Here is a 7560-nt window from a genome sequence, read left to right on the forward strand (position 1 = left end):
GACAACCTGGCTTCCCCATGTATAAATGGTAGTGAGCTAGGCTCTTGGTGGACCTCTGGTCCCACCTGGCCTTGGGAGGTGAGGTGGCTGCGGCTAACTGAAGGGCATAGCCAGACAGGCTCCGGGTCTGTGTGCTAGCAGCCTGGCCTCCCCAGCATGGCGAGGGGAAAGCAATCTCTGTGGCGCCAAGAGGAGAGGGCTGGAAGATCTGAAGGAAGCAGAGGTGGGACAGTGAGCGGCACTGAGCTGCCTGCTGTCCTCTGCTGCAGGCGGTGGGGTCTGGGGAGCTAGGGTTGAAAGTTATTACAGAGCACTGGGGTAGCTAGATCATGGTGGCACAAACCATCCCTCAAGTAGCAGAGGCAGGAGAATTTCACATTTGACAGAAGACTGGGCTCTGTAGTGAGATCTAGGTCAGCCTAGGTTCCATGGCAAGATCCTGTCTCCAACATCTGGGCCTGAGGAGTTAGCTCAGTCGGAGAAGAGCTTGCAAAGCAAGCACTTCAGAAGCCACATACTAAAGCTGAGAGTGGAGAAGTTCGAATGTAGTCCCATCTGGGAAGGGAGAGATGAGCAGAGCCCAGAGGCTCTCTGCCTACTCGGTGCACTCCAGGCCAGTGAGAGATGCTGTCTCAAAAACACAGCAAGGAACAGCAAAACAGAGTGTACCAGAATCTGAAGTCAACAATGCCGAAGGAAAGCCTTCTAAGGTAGACAATGGCCTCTTCCTCTGCCTATATTGATATCACCATCTCCTTAGCCAGTGTCAACCAAAGAGGGGAAAGGAGAGAGAAGAGAGTCACATCCACTCTAAATCCAGAAGTGCAGAGTTAACCATGAATTATCCAGACTAGGCTTTTGGCCTCACAGAGAGAAATGTGGATCAGAGCAAAGTGTCCCATTTTAATAATAAAAATAAGTGTAGCAATGCATGCAGGTGGTGCCAATTCTTGTGCATCAGCTCTTTATCAGTCCTGGTCACACATGTATGAGGCAGGCACATTTCAGCACTTGCGTCCCATGACTGTCATTTGTGGAGGCTCAATGCTTGCTAGTGCTTTCACATGTGTTTGTTAATTTCCTTCTCCCATGTAAGGAAGTGAGTTTTAACTCTAGAGAGTCCCCATGCCATACTTGGTCAGTGACATGCCTGGGCTTGAATACAGAACTTCAGTCATTTGAATTCTTTCCACTGCATTGCCTGTGTCTAATACAAATATTTTTAAATAGCTCAGTTGGGAAGCAGGCACTAAGCCCTGGGCTCCAGACCCAACTGCTGCACAAACCAGGCCTGGGTCACTTCTGTATTCCCTGCCCTTGGGAGATGAAGGCTGGAGGGTCAGAAGCTCAAGGTTATCCTCAGCTACTCAGTGAGCTTGAGGTCCTGTGTCAACAATAAATAGTAAGTAATAAACAATAAATAATACAAAAACAGATAAAAATTGGCATCCTATTTTAGAGAAAAGATGCCTGCTTAGGCTGAGACCAGGGTCTTTAAATGTTCCAGAAGAAGGCTGAGAGGCGGTGGAATGTGGAGGCAAGTCAGATGAAGTTGAATTAAAACCTGGAGCCTGCAAAGTCACCATCTCCTAGAGAAGAGAGTAGACAGCATTGTTGGTTTTGAGATAGACTATCTAGGCAGCTCTAGCTGGCCCAAACTTGCTGTGTAGACTGGGCTGGCCTTAAATTCACAGAGCTCCTCCTGCCTCTGCCTCAGCCTCTGCCTCTGAAGAAAGTTTTCTGAAGAGGAGACAGTGACTACAGTGACAATGGGCCCAACCAGCCCTGAGACTTCAATTTCTAAGTACCCGTTCCTGCTACATGGAGTGTAGGTTCTTCAACGGTAGAACATCTAACTGTCAGGGAGTCAAGGGGAGAACCTGATGGGCCTGGAGCTTCTGGAGTCAAAGGGCAAGGGCTCATCAATGGGGTGCTGAAGGGGGTAGCAATGAGAGTACTGATCAGGGAGTGGGGTCAGGATGGGAGTACTACAGGGCTGAACAAAGCCACTAGCAGGACTAGTGGAGCTTTCGTGGCAGAGAAGTCAGCTACTGTCACCTGTGCTCAGGCTGATACTCAGAGGCAAGTGGAAGGGTAGAAAAGCCACATGGAGGAAGCAACGGTAGGCTTTGAGTTTGTCCTGTTTGGAATCTGCTGGTGGTGAAGCAGGGGAGGCAGGGCACCCTGTGAGAGGAGGCAGAGGACTCAATCAGTGTTCTCTGGTTTGATTTGGCATAAAGTGAAGCAAGGATCAAAATTAGAGGCTTTGAGGGTAGATTAGGAGATGCTTAGCTGCTTCCTCCTCTTCCTCTTTTTCTTCCTCTTCCTCTTCTTCCACCTCCCCTCCCATCCTCTTCCTCCTCTTCCTCCTCTTCCTCCTCCTCTTCCTCCTCTTTCTTCATTTTTGACAGGGTTTCTCTATGTAACCCTGGATGTCCTGAAACTTGCTCTGTAGACCAGGCTGGCCTCGAACTCAGATCTGCCTGCCTCTGCTTCTTGAGTTCTGGGATTAAAGGTATGCACTGCCACCACCTGGCTTGCTTAGCTTCTGGTTTGGGTTACTAGAGATTGGTTTCTGACCTGTAAAAAATGAGGGCTGAGATTGTTGTAGGACTCGTAGCTAGGGGCTGGTGGCTCCAGACTGTGGGCTGTAGGTCTGGTTTTGTATGCAATCTAGCCAGCACTCATTTGTATATTCAATTTCTCAGTACATCAAAGGGGACACCAGAGGCAAGCTTTATTTGGAATAATTTAAACATTTCAATGAGTAAAAACAGTAGAGGCTTATAACTCATTCAGATAAAGATATGAACAATATCAACAACAAAAAACAACTTAAAAAATACAGATGCTGGCCTAGGGAGAATGTTCAGTGGATAAAGTACTCTTGGATCCCTAGAACCCATGGGAAGCTGGGTATGCTACAGCACATCTTGTTTCTACATTCAGACGCTTTACCATCTGGTTGGGCTGGGGCTAGTGTGGACGATCTTCATTTCTGACTGCTGAAAAAGGAGAAACATGGTGCAACAATCACTTTTGCATCTGGGAAAGGAAAACATTAGAAGGGAGGAACCACGTACACCCCTGCAGAAAAGTAATGATAAACCTCACAGGATGTTCAGTTCCTAAGAACAAGAGGCTAAGAAACAGCTTTTTACAGATGTATTTGTGACCAACACTCACCCATTTGGCGATTCTTGTTTTGTCTCAATAGTAGTAAATTGAACTGATTGTCCACCACATCTCGTCTTAAATATATCACCCTAAATCCAAGAGAAAAATGTCAGTTACACTTGATAACATCCAAATGATAGTCAAATCTATCTGAAACTGATCCAAGATTCTTATCATACCCAAAAGACCCTTGAATTTACTGATCAGAAAGTTTAGTCCATCTCTCATTAACAAGATGATCACCACAAATAATCAGTAACATTCTTAGCTGTGGGGAACATATTTTATTGCACCTATAGCTTTAAAACCTGAACTGCAACAAGGGTCAGTAACCGAGCCCACATTTCAGTGCTGTTGTCCTTGCAAGACCTGCAATGACTCCCACCCGTCATTGTCTTTTTATATTGTAGTCCTGATTTTTTTCCACTGGCTGTATGATCAAAAGAAAAGTCTTCTATAAGCAGGAAAGGCTCTTCTTTCCAAGAAAGAGTTTTGGGTTGCTCAGTAGTAAGTAACATCTTCAGTTCATTTGTTTATTTTTGAGACTGTTAACTGAGATCCTCTAAGTTTTGATACAAACATTTTTATATTGAAGTAACAGCTAAGTAGGAGACACTTGTTTAGGTTTCTTTTTGTTACTCGCTTTTAAAGATAACTATGTGTTCCAGCATGGCTTCCTGCCTGCCTGCCTGAACCTCGCAAGTGCTAGGGTTCAAGCAGTTTGTCAATATAGGTTTACTTTTGAAACATAAGTTTTAGCTAAAACTTTCCTACTGTAGTAATTAAATTATGTCACAAGAAACCTAAGATTCAGATGCTGGAAAGATAGCTTAGTGGTTTAGAGTTGACTGCTCTCCCAGAGACTCTAGGTTATCAGAATCCACATTGCAGCTTACAACTGTCTATAACTCACCCTTGTAATGCACAGATATATATGCAGGTAAAGCACAAAAAATAGTAAATACGTCTTTAAAAAGAAAAGTAGCCCAAGAGACTAAGTACTTAAAGCAGATCTGGCCTCAGCGATTCATAACCTAAGCAATTTCATTCATTTTCTGCAAAAACAAAAGTTCCACCCAGCACCCATTCATGTTCTAGATCTGGTCAAAGGATAGCAGGGCAAATGTCTCTCCCTGGTATGCTTTTTTTTCCAAATTATTTTGGGCCAGGTGTGTCAGCATACACTTTTTAAAAAATCATTTATGTATATATGAGTACACTGTAGCTGTCTTCAGACACATCAGAAAAGGGCATTGGATCCCATTACAGATGATTTTTCTTGGAATTGAACTCAGAACTTCTGGAAGATCAGTCAGTGCTCTTAACCTCCAGCCCTCTCACTGGTATTCTTTTGTGAAGACTTGTTTACCTTAATGACTTTAGAGTGAATCTCTCCATTGGTGGCTCGTTCCCAGTGGATCATCATGTACTCACTCTTAGCCTTTTTTGTTTGTATAGGCACTGTGATGGTGTTAGGGACATGTGGCTGCATGAATGTCTCAGTCTCCACATTAGAGGCAGGCTTATGATCTTCACATCTGCCATTTGCAGAGTGGGACCTTCTGTGTTCCTCAGTTAGTTGTGTGTACTAATCAGGTTGAAAGAGGAATTGGGAAACAAGCACAACCAAGGATTACTTTGAGGTTCTGTTAGAAGTGTAGCAGTTTACAATGCAAGTTCACAGAAATCAAACCTGTCCACACTAAACATGAAAGTCATTCAATGTTCTCTTCTTAGCTAAACAACCATCAGGCATCTTTGGACAACAGCATGAAGAGGAGACAGTCTGTTTTGGGAGCTTCCATTTCAACAAAGGGCAGAAGATACAATTGGAGTGATGCTAGATCTTCCTGTCTATGGCCAGTTCAGGACAAATAATCCATTTTGCATTCTTGATCAAACAACAATTATTGCCTGCTTTGTGAAGTAATATATAGATTAGCAGGTCTGTTAAAGATATCAGCAGGATCAATATAACTTAAATATGTCTGAGGCATTGACATAGAAAACATTCCTCATGTACAGCCAGAAAAAAAGAGTGCAAGCTGTTGAAGCTCTGGTGTAGGAAACTCCTGAAGATGACAGGGGACAGGAACTTCATGTGTGTCATGCCTCAACAGTGTAATTAATTCTAAAGAAGACAGGGGACAGGTACTTCACATGTGTCATGCCTCTATAGTATAAGTACTTCTGAGCACTTGCAGTAAATATTTTTATACTTCAAAACACATAATCCACAAAAGCTTTAAATATACCAGGATTATTTTCCCAACTGTTCCTTAAAAGCTCCAAGAATCAAAGACTATTGTATGAAATCAGCTTGTATCACATAAAAACTACTTGTTTTCCAGTCAAATGTCAAGGTAAACAGCACATTCAACTTTCAAAAACACATATTTCATGTACATGATATAGTAGCATGAGCAACTGTGAGCATCTCCTATTATAAAACAGAAATCAGAGTCTGCAGACACAGTCCTTGCAACCTAGCCAAAGGAGGATTCTGATTCAGCTGTTCAGATATAGGAAAGCAGCTCAGGACAGCTCAACTGACAACGTACAACAGTCACAACTGCCACTAGGACACTGAGCTACCGGGAAGGCAGGAAACTTCCATTCTGAAAATGGTTTCATCGATGTTGAATAAGAAAACTCTAGCTCTTAAGATCTAGCACTTGACACAAGAGCTTCCTCAAACACATTCACAGCATAATACATTCCAACCAAACTTTGAAAAGGGGACAGACTGCACAGAATATATTAGCAATCATGACTCAAGTATTTTGAAACTCCTTCCTCACCAAAATGTAAAACTCAGTTCACCTGATAACTTCTCACCAATGAAAATGGACAGAGATACTAACCTTGTGGACACTTTTCTGCTGCACTTTTAAAGAGATTAGAATTTTGAGAAAGAAGTTAAAGTCTATGTCTCTAGGCAATCCTCCTGTCTCACAGCCCAAACCAGGCATTTCTTTACTGCTGGACAGGTGAGTCTGACATTCTCAAAAGAGGAGCATTCACTAGAGTTGATCACAGAGACCATTCTCCATGACTTGCTCCCTAAAAGGCTCAAAGTAAAACCTGCTAAGTAAGAACTTGAGACTTTAGCCTGTTGCCTCTAAGAACTCTGGGACTGGCTGGTCACCATCATTAGTAATCAGATTGCAGGGCATTTATTGACATTCTACATCAGCTAAGATCTTAAGCAAGTATTTACTTGCAAGACTATTTTACTTAGAACACTTTTAACAGCTAACATTTTATTAAATATATAATTCACAGTACTTGTGTGATAATTTATTCAAGTTCAAAGGAAAATTATCTTCATATTGAAGAAATATAAATTGGGTTAACTTAAGCACCCTTGAATGAGGCAGAGCCCTTGTAAGGCATTAAGATAAACATTTTCAGCATGTAAAAACTGTCCGGGGTTTCAAGCAGTTCAAGTCACAAAAATAATAAGGTGGAAGCACATTTTATAGTAAAGATTTGTGGTTGCCACATGCAGTGCATGCATCTGGAGAGCAGCAAGCAGGCCATCACTGGGGAAGGCAGGACAGTGAGAGGCCATCTACTCAGGAAACGCTGACTTCTATGTGGTAAAGTCTGTGGTTACATAGAAAAATGTAAAAATAACTATGGATGTTTGAAAACATGGTAAGGATTCGTACTCTTAACTATCTACCAAAAAACCTATAAAACATATAATTCTGTGTATAAATATGGACAGTGACAATTTCTCATCTGGCTGACAATTAGCCAAAGACAACCTAAAATAATCTTCAACATCAGGCTTGAGAACTCTTCTTTTGAGTCGTTGATCAGAGTTATCCAAAATACTCCCCAAAACATTACAGGTTATTGTGATTACACTTGATTGTCCCACCCCAAGACAGAAGGTAAGTCTTTATTGCTAAAGACATCATACACTTTAGAAACATGACCCAGAGACCCCTGAGATAGAAAGGACGTAACCCTGAGTACTTGCTTTCATGGTTACAGATGGCACTGTGCACACTTCCAAGAGAGAAAAGAAACCAACAGTGATACTCAGATAAGATGCCTCTGAACCACAACAATGACCAGCATGACTTGATAACCTAAGGGTGCATTAGTGGCATGCATACTTTAACAGTCATTAACAGCTCTATAATTGGAATTAAGGCCCACTCAAGAAGAGAGAAGTCAAGGATGATACTGAAAACCTAGCCAACTACCAAGGTTTAATGTAGGAATGAATCCAGAAGAAGAACTCTCAACCACCAATTTACTAAATCAACATAATTCCTAACTAAAATTTCAGTATTTGTCCTTATACACACAGAATAGTGTACTCTTCACCTCACATCAAAGAAAATTCTTCCTACAACTGTCAGAAAT

The 7560-nt window shown here is 42.2% G+C and overlaps 1 long non-coding RNA gene across 1 annotated transcript; it reads right to left on the minus strand.

The window, feature by feature from the left end:
* Window positions 1-2714: 2714 nt before the first annotated feature.
* Window positions 2715-4708, minus strand: LOC114615515. The gene is made up of 3 exons (XR_003710483.1): window positions 4547-4708; window positions 3187-3266; window positions 2715-3005 (listed from the first exon to the last, which is right to left on the minus strand). It is a non-coding gene; the product is annotated as an uncharacterized LOC114615515 (long non-coding RNA).
* Between the last annotated feature and the right edge of the window lie 2852 nt (window positions 4709-7560).

This window comes from Grammomys surdaster, unplaced genomic scaffold, assembly GCF_004785775.1.
Source record: "Grammomys surdaster isolate TR1022 unplaced genomic scaffold, NIH_TR_1.0 126806, whole genome shotgun sequence".
NCBI lineage: Eukaryota > Metazoa > Chordata > Mammalia > Rodentia > Muridae > Grammomys > Grammomys surdaster.